We start from the raw sequence: 13,508 nt of genomic DNA on the forward strand, positions 1-13,508 counted from the left end.
GGTTCAAGCTAGTGTAAGGGTCGGAGTGAGCGAACAAAACAAACTTTATACACAGCAAGAGACGCTACAGAGGAATACACACGAAAAATGCACATACGAGAGGTTCACAGAAAACAACGCTAAGCATGCAACTAAAGAGGTATTCAATAACATAGAGGCTTTACAACACAGAACAATACGCGAGAGAGTAAAAAATATTAGTGGTGGGTAAAGTCTGGTTAACCCTAGTTGACTTGCGATAGCAACGGCGGAAATTTCTTTTGCCTGCTAGTGGCTGCTCCTGGCCTTGGTGGGGCTGGGACAGGTAGGTCACCGCTGCTTGCGGCGGGGGCTAGCCTGCCATAGATTTTTTATTCGTTGTAGGCCATCATTGCACCCTCCACCACTTCGGTGGTGGGCGACGGCTATTGCGGCGTGCGTCTTTCTCTCCTACTTCTTTCTCTTTCTTCTTTCTTTTGTCTTCTGTCCGCACGAGGCAGCAGAAGTAGCTCAGCTACAGGGCCAGTAGCAGGCCCGTGCATTTTCTTTTCCTTCCTACAGCCACAACAACATAATCCCCTATCACGCCCTATCAGTGTTAGGTGCTACATTATTGGGGACACTTAAGCTCATCCTTTAAGAGTATGACGCGAGAGCGTAAGTTACAGTTACCAGCCTTCTTCTTCTGCTCCTCCTCCTCCTCCTCCTCGGCGGTTCACGGTCGAGTGTGGTGTCCGCCGGGAATACTTGGCACAGTATTGCTATCACAATAATAAACAAACACCAAATTGTTCACCGGGCCCTGTTGTAGACCGACGCGTCACGATGTGGCCGCTATGTAAGATGAGCGCCGCTCCGTCGTAGGCCTGTGGGCTTGCCAGCAGCGCGTGAACTCCGGGAGTCGAGCCGTTGCACTTGCGAACGCGCCGTAATACTAGCTCACACACTGACTGACTGACACGTAGAGATGTGTCGCTCAGGAGCGAGCCGGATCTTTTGAGCGGCTCTTTGAAAGGAGCGCTAGAGCGGCGGCCTATTAAAAATGAGCGGAAGTTCTTTTAGTGAGCCGGCTCTCTTGCTCAGTGATTCGATTCATGCTGAACGGTTACTTGGGAGTCGGATCTTCTGGATGCGACTTCGGCGCCATCAATTAGCAATTTAGCGATGCAAGGAAGCAACTGCCCTCCAGAGTGGACTCCGAGATCACTTCCTTCCCCCCCCCCCCCCCCTATCCCGAACGCGCGAAAGAAGAGCGCGCGAGGGTGATCTCGGAGACCATGCTTCCCGCCTCTCTTCACAAGATTAGCAAACATCCCCTCGTCTTCGGCTGTCTTTCGAGCCACTTTTCAAAAGAGATAATTAGCGGCGGCTCATTGGGCGGCGGTTCTTTTGGAGAGCCCGCGGCGGCTGTTTTGGAGAGCTGTCGTTCAGTGAGCCGTCAGGAACTGTTCCCCCAGAGTCTGGTCTTCTTGCTGCGACTTCAGCACCATCTATTAGCAGTTCGAGAAAACAACTCCACTGGGCAGGCAGGGGTGGAACGAGCCGGCATACAAATAAAAGAAAAAAATCTGCCGTCTGCGCGATCCTCCGCACGCCGGCGGCAGCCGTCAGTTAGAGCGCTGTCGGCTGCTCTGCCGTCCTGTCGAGGGTGCGCGCCGGCGACCTGGCCGATGCAATGCTGCGTGTATGCTTCAGGTGGTCGCTGACAATTTTGTACGTCTTTTGTTTTGCTTTCCCTGTTTGCTATGCGTAGTTTTCTCAAGCTTCTTTACAACAAGGCGAATGTCGAACGCAAAGCCCCTTGCACAGCCAGCCCAGCAGAAAAAAAAAGTCCGGTTAGGTCACGTACAACCAGCACCGACTGCAGTGCGTCGTGTGCTCTAAACGGGAAACAGTTGGCTTTAAAAATTAAAACCACTCCTAACAGGATGAATAGCGTGCCATGCGGCTTGGAGTAGATAAAAACGAATGAGTCAATGAACGAAATACGGTGGGCATGTGTATGTAGCGGCGAAAACAGGAAAGTTGAACTTGTTTGTGTTAGGAAACCGGGAAAGGAACCTGTCGCCAGGTACAAAGAAAACAACGGGAGAAGTCGGGAGGCTGAGAACCGTGGGTCTTGAGAAAACCGGCCGCAAATAAAATGGTTGTAAGAATGCACGAAAAACAAATCAGAGAAAGCAAATAATGGCAGGGCAGGGCTACAAAAGCGCAATTTAGAAAGGAGACAAACGCCTAAGGCGGACTCAAGCTACAAAGCGCACACTGTATCAAAAAACGATGTATTTACGTTATGCTTCGGGCTCCCCATAAATTCATTCTCTCCGGAAATATAGGAGGCACCTCGAATCAGTTAATCTGCTTTTTTTGTATTAATAATTCCCTCTCTATGTCTGTATCATCACTATCTATATTTATTAGGCCAACATGAGATTTTATGGTATTTTAGAGATGACACCAAGTATATATTAGGGATAATCTTTATTGTGGTGCATGTTGGTGAATGTTATTCACATTATATTGCAAGGATAGAATAAGCAATGAACGAGATCATTTCTTGGGGAATGTGTTCCCCTTGAGTAAATATAGTGGACTTGAAAAGAATCGCATCTAAAAAAGCGGATATTGCTGTTGACTGGGATATTGTAGTCGCCACGAAGGGAGATAGAATGGCGACACAATTATTTCCACACTTTCGTTGAGGACGAGGCTTCTTTTCGACTAGAATTAAGTAGGCAAGTGTCACGAAATTGGCGCACTTTTTTACTAAGCGGGCGCGGCGCGAGGCCCGCGCGTCGCCGCATCGAAACTTCCACAAGGTTCTAGAAAAACCTTCCCCGCGCGAGAGAGCGCGTAGCTTTGTACGCGTCGCCGTCACCCTCTTTCTCGTCACCCGGCGATGATGGTGATTCAACAGTCCGGAAAATGCCAGACGTCTCCAGAACATTCTATGCGACTTGACCAATGACGACGCGCGGCTCGACGGGAGGAAAAGGGGGCGCTCTAGCGAGCGAAGCTAAGTGTGTGTGCGCGCTTGCCTTAGCGCGCCTTAACAGACAGACGCGGCGCGCCCTATTTATGGAGGCCGCGCCGCTTATGTAGTTAGTCAGTCAGTAAGTGGTTGCGGCGCATTCGCAAGTGCGAAACTAGACTCCCGGGGATCACCCGCTGCTGGCAAGCCCACGGACCTGCTAGGGAGCGGCGCTCATCTTGTAAGTCGGCCACATCGTGACTCTCGAGGCGTAGGACTGCCACAGTGCCCGGTGAACAATTTGGTGTTTGTTTATGTGATTCTCTCGTGTTCGATCTGTGTTTTAAAGCCTCTGTGTTATTGAATACCTGTGTATTTGCATGCTTAGCGTTTGTTGTTCTGTGAACCTCTCGTCTGTGCAATTTTAGTGTTTTTGTATTCCTCTGTATCGTCTCTTGCTGTGTATAAAGTGTGTTTAGTTTGTTACTTCTGACTCCGACCCTTACTCTGGTTGGAACCGGCGACCGCTGGGCACCAAACGGCCACCCCTTCTGTCACTATAAGGTAGTTTAATTCCGGCTGAGCTTGCCACGAAAGTCGCAGGCATCTCCTTGCGACCCGAACAGCTACCCCCACTTACTCTAAGGGGGTCTAGGAGTGTGTGCACCGTTAAGGGCGCATCGTTAATAATACCTTCTAATTATTAACGGGTGACAATTATTCTGGCGTCCGCGACAGGGCGTTTAGTGCACTCAAGCTCAAAGGACGGAGAACGAGATGTAAGTGTTTACGAAGAAGTCGTAAACTGCGTAGCAGCAGAGGGATAGCGAGAGGTAGTGCCACGCGGAAGCATTAAGGCGAGGTTCGCTAAGCAGACTTTAGGCTACACCCAAACGGTTCGCGTTTCAGATATGAACCTGAAAGAGCTGATTGAGGCTGGCACCCAGCTGGAGTTGTCCGGTGCCGAACTGCGCAAATAAAAAGAAGAAAGACAGAGAGAAGAAAAAAAACGAAAGAGGGCTCGGATATAGAGAGGGCTCGGAAAAATGCGGATATTGCTGTTTACTGGGATTTTGTAGTCGCCACGAAGGGAGATAAAATAGCGACACAATTATTTCCACACTTTCGTTGAGGACGAGGCTCTTATCAACTAGAATTAAGTACGCATGTGCACGGCAGAACACGCGACATGAGTGGGTAGCATGGTCGAACACGCGTAATGACCTGTTAATGGTATGCCCCCATAAACATCGGCGCCGACCTCGGCGAGGCTGGAGGGCTCAAGGACCCCCCTTCCCCCTCCCTCCAAATATTTCTCGTCCCCCCTCCCATTTTCCTCATGCATAACACAGTTTGAAGAAACATAAATGCTTTACATAATAATCATGTTATATCTATTTTCTCTGAACCTTTGAACGGTTGCACCAGCACACGATTCACGATCAGTGATAGACGTGATGCATCTTTCGAACAGCAGCGGTCAACGTAAGGCGCCATGCTTTGCAAGGTCAGGCTCTGAGGAAAGGTTCAGCACGGCTCACTGAACAATAGTGCTAACCGGCTCAGCAAAGTCGAGCGCTTGTGGTGTCTTTCTACTATTTCGTCTGTGTGTTTCGCGCAGTTTTTTTTTTAAACATGTATCACCATCACGCTCGCTTAGCTATTCTGTTGAAGTCCAAAAGAACCACCACAAACCATTACTAAACTACGGCTCACTCATTATTTATTAAGAGCGGCCTAAAAGATAGCCGAAGGCGAGGAGGGTATAGTGCTCCAGAGATTTTGTGGTTGCGACTCTTACGGGGAAGAGCTGGAGAGCAGTTGCTTTGTCGCATCGTTAACAGAAGCGCGGAAGTCGCACCCAGCCACTAGGCTAAAACGGAACGGTTCGGGAGGTCGAACAGGCGCGGGCCATGAACAAGGGAGAGAGAGAGAGAGAAAGAGCCTAAAGCCCCTACTTTAACAGAGCCGGCTTTCTCTCTCTCCAATAGAACCACGGCTCGCTCTTCAGCGACCCAGACTTTAGCGAGACGGTGAGCCGTTCAAATGGGCCGGCCCATTTCAGTGAGATGAGCCACTCTGAGCCGCTCACTAAAGTGAGCCGATGTGCCCATCTCTACTCACACAAGCGACGCGACCTCCATAAATAAGGTGCACCGCGTCTTTCTGTTCTAGCGCGCCACAGCTGACGCGAACACACACTTAGCTTCGTTTGTTGAAGCATACCGTTTTTCTCCCGCCGAGCCGCGCTTCGTCATTGGTTAGGCCCCGTCGAACCTTCTGGAGATGGCTCGCATCTTACGGTCTGATGAATCACCGTCATCGCCGGGTGATGAGAAAGAGGGTGACGCTAAAGCAAACAAGGCCACGTGCTCTCCTCGCGCGGGGAAGGAGGCGGTTCTCGAAAGTCATCTCGACCTCAGATGCGGCGCCGCGCGGGCTTCGCGACGCGCCGGCTTAATAAAAATGTGGACCGATTTCATGACAGTCTGGCAACCATTGGCCGCTGATGTCACAACGAGATATCATCCCCATGTCATCGACTATCCGCCTTGTTGGCTGCACCCCTGCATGCACGCATGGATGGTGGTCACTGAGAGCTTTTTCTTTTCTTCAGCAAAAATATTTTATTCCCATACTCTTTTTTTTTTCTTTGAGAAGCCATACTATATGGCCTTAGTGATCCTCGGACTTGTTTTAGGCTTCGTCCAGAGATTGTCAAGGAGAACGAAATCGATGGGCTCATGCTGTACTATTTAAGCATACAATCAGAAGCATATTATTCTTAGGCTATGAGAGTTAGCTTCTTTTAGCAATAAGCGCTAGCCCGCATATAAAAAGGCACATGTCCAACGTTTCCATCCACCATGTACGTGCGCCGCGAAAGGGGGAGGATTAGCGTTGTATTCCTGATTGCTGAGCTATTGCCCGTCGCTCTTTCGGTCCAAAATCTAAGATGAAAACCCAAACAAGCATACGTTGACGCGAGAGCATGGCTTGCGTTATTAGAGGAGCAGCCAAAACTTTTGTACGAAGCGGTATACCTCTTGTGATCTTTTGGCTTGCTGTTATATGCGCCTGTTATTCAAAATTAATTATTTTTGGCTGGTAAACCATTTTTGCAAAACTACGTTCAGAGCGCATGAAAGCATGCGCAGCCGCCGTCGCTTCTGCGCTGTCATCGCAAAACCCCGAGCGATTCGAATGCACTTCACTGCCCGCCCATCCGCCGCTGTTTTCATCACGACTCAGCCGCAGCCGCGCGCGCGACTGCGACCGACTCATCCCGGGCCTAGCACCTTGCGTTTTGAAGCGAAAAGCTTCACTACGAGGGTCGGAGCCGAGCTTCGCGTGAGCCGGTGCACAGATTTGCCAGTTCTGCGCATGCACGAAACCGAGTGACGTATGCCGTATGTCACGACCGAATGACGTCACAGCCAAGGACAGCATGGCGAAAGGAAAAATTAGCTAGGGTTTAGCTTTAGTTAAGCCCGGTAGGTTTCATAAGCAATACTGAAATAAATCCATTAATCCATTGGCGTTCTTCATCCGTCTCTTGAGCCCGTGATGCTTCCTGGCTGCAGCAAGCCGACGTAGCTTCTTTTTCTGTTTTTAAGACAGCATGTCGAATGGTCAGGCCATATGGAGGAAGGAAAGAACTTAGGAGAAGCCCTGACGTCATTTTTTGAAGCCGGCGCGGCCGCACCGCGACCGGACGCTGCAACGTCTCTCCTCCTCCTTTACCCTCCGCATTCTCTTTCTCTGCAACGCTCACGTACTTAGGGCCCTTAGCAACGCTGTTGCTAGTGGCCCGAGTTTTCATAGCAACAGCGTCGCCACTACTAATGGCCCAACTTGGCTAATCATAAATTTTGACGTCACTTCCGCCACACTTTCTTTAATGCATTGGGAATGACAAGGGCCTCGGCAGCACGGGTCGGCAGCTCGCCGCGTCACAGCTGTAGCTGCGACGCGGCGAGCTGCCGACCGAATTTACCCGACGGCTTGAAGAGGGGGCCCATCTGCGGTCGCTATTGATGCTATGGCAACGACGCACCATCTGCGGCGCGGCATGGCTACCGACCGGGTTTACCCGACGGCTTGAAGAGGGGGCCCATCTGCGGTCGCCATTGATGCTATGGCAACGACGCACCATCTGCGGCGCGGCATGGCTACCGACCGGGTTTACCCGACGGCTTGAAGAGGAGGCCCATCTGCGGTCGCTATTGATGCTATGGCAACGACGCACCACCTGCGGCGCGGCATGGCTACCGACCGGGTTTACCCGACGGCTTGAAGAGGGGACCCATCTGCGGTCGCTATTGATGCTATGGCAACGACGCACCACCTGCGGCGCGACATGGCTACCGACCGGGTTTACCCGACGGCTTGAAGAGGGGGTCCATCTGCGGTCGCTATTGATGCTATGGCAACGACGCACCATCTGCGGCGCGGCATGGCTACCGACCGGGTTTACCCGACGGCTTGAAGGGGGGGCCCATCTGCGGTCGCTATTGATGCTATGGCAACGACGCACCACCTGTGGCGCGGCATGGCTACCGACCGTGTTTACCCGACGGCCTGAAGAGGGGCCCCATCTGCGGTCGCTCTAAGGGTCGAACGTGGCTACCAGCAGGGTTTACGCGACGGGCTGAAGCCTAACCTAGTATTGAATGAAATAAAAACTAGGAGGCAGCGTGACGTCATGCGGCCAACCTTTGCAAGCCAAGCGCCAATGAAGCCGTTCCATCCTTTGTTTTTTCGCTCTCCCAGTCTGTCCCTATAGTTTGGATGTCGGAATGTTTTAATGCATGCGTCTGCCTTGGTGCGGGCGCGCGGCTGTCTGCTGCGGCGAACATGGGTTATCGTGCCGATTCTCCGGGGATGCGCGCGCGACAAACTCCTCGCGGCGCCGATTCGCGCATGCGCGATGCGCTACGGTAGTTGATATCACCGCACGCTATCACGTGGTCTAATCACGTGGAGACCGACTCGCTTCCTTTAATTTTTTATGACTAGGCTTCAAAGTATTGCTGCGCGCTCCCTAATTAGTTTTCTTTCCTCCATGAAGGCAGCTGCGCAGCCCCCTCGCCAAGCTCTGCCGGCGTTGCCTAGCAACGCTTGAAGGTCCACTGTCCACCCTCCAGTCGAAAATATTTTCTTCTTCGGTAACTGTGAGACTTCACCCCTAGAACACAAGGCCGCAAAATGTTTTTGAAAAGAGTAACTAATAACGCAGTTACAGCCACCGCAATTACCCGATTCTGTCATGCTTCTCTCCTTCCGTTCCCTCGCAAAGGTTTTTCACTCTCCTGCCTGAGGTCGTCTAGCCTCCGTAAGACAAATTCCCCTTAATTCCCCTTCCTCCTCCGCGTTTGGCGGGAGGTGGGGCGTGGCACTCCGCGAGCGCAAAAAAAAAAACGGCCGAGGGAGCGCGCCGCTGGATTCAGTCTGGCCATGGCGAGGGAAAAGCGCGCAACGAGCGGTAGACACCCATCCTTCACCCTCAGACAGCGAGACAGACCAATGGACTTCGTTCTCTGGAAGTACGTCATTACTGTGGCTCGATGGGCCAGCGCAGAAAACGGGGAAGCTGGCTTCCCGAAGGAGAGGATGAGAGAATTTTGATTTGTATTTTCGTTGCTTTGCGGCGCGCGTGTCACTGTAGCATTTTGCACAGACTATCTCCGGTACCTGATGGAAACACTGGGCTGCTTTGCTTAAAAGGTCCTTCCGTGGACAGTGGCCCTTTAAGAGGTGTGCGACTCCTCCTCGTTAAAAAAAATTAATCTCTATCCGGGAGTCGAACCTCTATCCCTTGGGTCCTCTGCCCAGCGAGTTATCACTGTGCCACGCCCCGGTTCTTTTTTCTTTATTACTGTCTTAGTAGCACAAACAAACAGAAAATACATTTACATGACAATAAAAGCAACAATCACTTTCAGGCTTAGTTTAGTAGGTAAGTACTGCACGCGATCAGTGCGCTTAACGAGCGCAGTATTGCCAAATTATACTGAATGTTAACATAGAAGAGAGGTCATTTCATTTTGCCGTGATAAATTTAACCACCACTAGCGATGCTTCATCGCAGGATAATCTTATTTACTAGATAATGTGCCCGTAATTCACCATGCAGAGACTCGGTACTTTGAAAGCTCCCATAGCAAGCAAAAAAAAAATCAAAGAAACACTGAACTCACGACAACCGTTATACCTACGAGTAGCAAAGATTCCATAATGCAGCAGCGGCGCGGCTCGTAGCCAAGCTGGCATGCAGCTGAGGAGGTCAGGTTGAAAAAGGAAACTCCAAGTTCTTCAATAACATTATACCTGCGATAAAAGCATTATGCACGAAATAGAAAGCTCCAAATCCGCCGACGGGCGCAGCCACGGTACGGCGAGCGGCATACTCATTCACTCATTCAAAAAACCTTTATTTATGAGGATGACCTGAGGCCTAGAGCGGAAGGGGGTGGGTTAGGTGAGGTTGAGGGCGCCAGACTCCGACATGAAGTCTCAGTTCAGTTCAGTCGTTCAGTCGTGTCCGACTGTTCGTGACCCTATGAACCGTATCACGCCACGCTTTCCGGTCTGTCACTATCTTCCTAACATCACATAACCTCATCTGCAGTGCCTCGAGGATGCCATCTAACAATCGCGTTCGCTGTCTACCCCTTCTCCGGCGACCCTCAACCTTTCCCAACATCACATCTTTCTCCAGCGACTCCTCTCTTCTCATCAGATGACCAAAGCAGCTGAGCTTTAACTTTAGAATTTGACCCTCCAATGAGCAGTCAGGGTTTATGGTCGACAATATCGATTGATTTGATCTTCTGGCAGTAAAAGGAACTCTCAAGAGTCTTCGCCAGCACCACAATTCAAACGCGTCAATTCTTCGGCGGTCAGCCTTTTTCACAGTCCAACTCTCGCATCCATACATCACAACTGGAAAGACCATATCACGACTTATACGGATCTTGGTTGGCAGACTAATGTCCCTGCTCTTTACTAGGCGGTCAAGGCTAACCATTGCTCTCTTTCCCAGAAGCAGGCGTCTCCTAATTTCATGGCTGCAGTCTCCTTCCGAGGTAATCTTGGAGCCCAAGAAGAGAAAATCTGTCACAGCTTCCACTTCTTGTCCATTGATGCTCCAGGACTTGATAGGGCAAGACGCCATGATATTTGTCTTTTTAATGTTCAGTTTAAGCCCAAACTTCTCACTCTTCTTGTACGCGCATCAGAAGTCTCTTGAGTTCCACTCGACTTTCCGCCATTAAAGTGGTATCATCCGCATATCTAAGGTTGTTGATACGATTTCCAGCAATCTACACTCCAGCTGAAGACTCGCCCAGACCGGCCTTCCTCATGATGCACTCTGCATATAGGTTAAATAGGCAGGGCGACAGTATGAAGCCTTGCCTCACTCCTTTCTCAATCGGAAACCAATCAGTAAGACCATGCCAAGTTCTGACTGTGGCCTCTTGTCCTTCATACAGGTTCCTGAGGAGACAGATGGGGTGAATTGGAACTCCCATCTCTTGGAGAGCTTGCCACAATCTGCTGTGATCTACGCAGTCAAACGCTTTCGCATAATCAATAAAGCAGAAGTAGATGGGTTTCTGGAACTCTCTTGCTTTATCCATGATTCAGCGAAGATTGGCAATTTGGTCTCTAGTTCATCTGCCCTTGCGAAACCCAGCTTGCACGTCCGGAAGCTCCCGATCCACATACTGCTGCAGCCTACCTTGGAGGATTTTCAACATCACCTTGCTAGCATGCGAAATAAGCGCGATCGTGCGGTAGTTGGAACAACCTTTGGCAATGCCTTTCTTTGGAATGGGGATATAAACTGACCTCCTCCAATCCTGTGGCCATTGCAGGGTTGTCAAAATCTTCTGACATAAAGTATGCAGAATGTTAACAGCGTCATGGTTGAGGTTTTGAAGCAACTCAGCTGGAATGCCATCAATTCCGCTAGCTTTGGTCTAAGCAAGGCTGGCTAAGGCCCATTCAACTTCACTCTTCAGGATGCCCGGCTAGAGATCAGTAATCACAACCGTCTTATGTTGGGTGTGCACATTCGGGTCCTTCTTTTACAGTTCTTCTGTGTATTCCTGCCACCTCTTCTTTATCTCCTTCCTTCCTTCCTTCCTTCCTTCCAGAAGCTGCCTTTGATATCTTTGATTGTCTTATACAGAGCTCTTGTGTTCCTTAATTGGCTGTTGTCCTCAACTGCTTGGCACTGTATGTTCAGGAAGGCATTCTTATCTCTCCTTGCTATTTTCTGAAAATCCGCATTGACAACCTTGTATCTTTCTCTTTCCCCCATAACTTTTGCCATTCTCCTTTCCTCAGCTATTTGCAAAGCCTCTTCAGATAATCAGTTTGCTTTCTTGCATTTCTTTTGCTTCGGAACTACCTTAGTAGCAACTTCTGGTATTATATCATGAACATCAGTCCACATCTCTTCGGGCTCTCTGTCTTCTAGATCTAATTCTTGAAATCGATTCCTCACTTCCACAGCATATTCTAATGGAATTTGATCCAGATCATACCTGAAAGGCCTTCTAGTTTTCTGCGGTTTCCTCAATTGAAGCTTAATTTTGGCAACAAGAAGCTGATGATCGGTTCCACAATCGGCCCCACGTCTTGTTTCTACTGCTTGTATAGCGTTTCTCCATCTCTGCCGGCAAAGAATATAATCGATCTGATTCCTGTACAGACCGTCCGGCGAAGTCCATGTGTACAGGCGCCTCTTGTGCTGTTGAAAATGAGTATTCGCTATGGTCAGGTCGTTTCCTTGACAAAACTCCACTAGCCTCTGCCCAGCTTCATTTGGCTCGCCAAGACCGAACTTGCCTGTAATTCCGGATATTTCTTCACTCCCAACCTTAGCATTCCAGTCTCCAATGAGAAAAAGGACGTCTGATGATGGAGTGCGGTCTAAAAGGCACTGCAGGTCAGCATAAAATCTCTCAACGTCAGCTTCTTCAGCAGTAGTGGTTGGTGCATAGACTTGGATAACTGTTATGTTGAAAGGGTGACCTTGGATCTGAAGTGAAATCATTCGGTCGTTTTTGGGGTTGCACCCTAGCACTGCTTTGCCCATTCTTCTGTTTACTATGAGAGCAACCCCATTCCTTCTCCTGGATTCGTGCCCACAATAAAAGACATAATGGTCAACGGAATTAAATTCCCCCATTCCGGTCCACTTGAGTTCGCTGATACCCAAGATATCAATGTTCAATCTGTCCATTTCTCGCTTGACAACATCCAGTTTACCTTGCGTCATAGATCTTACATTCCATGTTGCTATGTGATATATATCCTTGCAACATCGGACTTTCCGGTCGCTTCCCGACACATCCACAACTGAGCGTCCTTTTGGCTTTAGCCCAGCCGCTTCATTCCTCCTGGAGCTACTAGGAATCGCCCTTTGTTCATCCCCAGTCACATGTGGGACGCCTTCCAACCTGGGGGCCTCATCTTCCGGCGCCATATCATTAATGGTATTGTGATTGGCCATAGGGTTTCCCTGGCAGGAAATACTGGAGTGGGTTGCCATTACCTTCTCCAGTGAATCACATTCTGTAAGAACTCTCTGCCATGACCTGTCTATCTTGGGTGGCCCTACACAGCAGAGCTCACGACTTCATCGAGTTTCGCAAGCCCCTCCACCACAAGGCAGTGATCCATGAAGGGGGACATGAAGTCTAGCAGGGCACTAAACTTGTGCTTGGCATTGGTATTGGGGGCTGTCCAATCTTCGTAACTCTGAATGTGGTGAGCAGATGTGTAGCGTGCGCGGAGGCCAGCGGCATACTCCGTCCTACTATGCGCTTGCTCATGAATGATTTCAAATTCTACTTGCAACTGATACAGCCCCTTCCTTCTCTGTTCACTTATTTACCAATTACTTAATTTTTCGTTTAACATAGAATGCTGATGCTTACGGGCTATGAATGGGAAAACTATTCTTCATTAATCTATCTTAATCTAGCACAACCCATATTAGTCACATTTAATCCAACCTAATCAACATTAATTCTAAGTGATCACCCTTAATCCAACGTAACCACCTTAATTAAAAGTGCGTGGTTTTTTGGGCTTGTTGGTACATGATTCCAATACACTATAGCGCAGCAAAAGACGAGGACACAAGAGGTGTTCGTCTCTCGCTCTTGTGTCCTCGTCTTTTGCTGCGCTATAGTGTATTGGAATTAATTAAAAGTGGTCCGCCATATTCTAAGCTAATTCAAAGTTCTCATTCTTAACTCCCCGCAAACTGCTATATTTCAACTGAAACCACCCTAATGAACGTAATCCGCCCTAATCTAACATTATCACCCTTAATATGCCAGAATATTCCCTAATCATGCCTTATTCACTCACTCATCATTAATATTGACACGTGCATTAGAGCTAGAAGAAGAAGGAGCGAAATAGGACGAAGTAGAAGACTTTGAAGTGCCTGTCCGTTCCTGTTGCCCGCGTTCCTGACTCAGCTCTCCCGGTGCCCTCGTTAAGCGGTTACAGCAATTCTTTAGTGTAACAACCG

General features: G+C 49.5%; 1 protein-coding gene across 2 annotated transcripts in view; it reads left to right on the forward strand.

Annotated features, from left to right (window-relative positions):
* Positions 1 to 13,508, forward strand: part of LOC146172046 (uncharacterized) — a 277,444-nt gene that overhangs the window by 244,748 nt on the left and 19,188 nt on the right. The gene's annotated exons all lie outside the window — the stretch shown is intronic.

The sequence above is a fragment of the Amblyomma maculatum genome, unplaced genomic scaffold (genome assembly GCF_055883805.1).
Source record: "Amblyomma maculatum isolate TAMU_Amacu unplaced genomic scaffold, ASM5588380v1 scaffold_15, whole genome shotgun sequence".
Taxonomy (NCBI): domain Eukaryota; kingdom Metazoa; phylum Arthropoda; class Arachnida; order Ixodida; family Ixodidae; genus Amblyomma; species Amblyomma maculatum.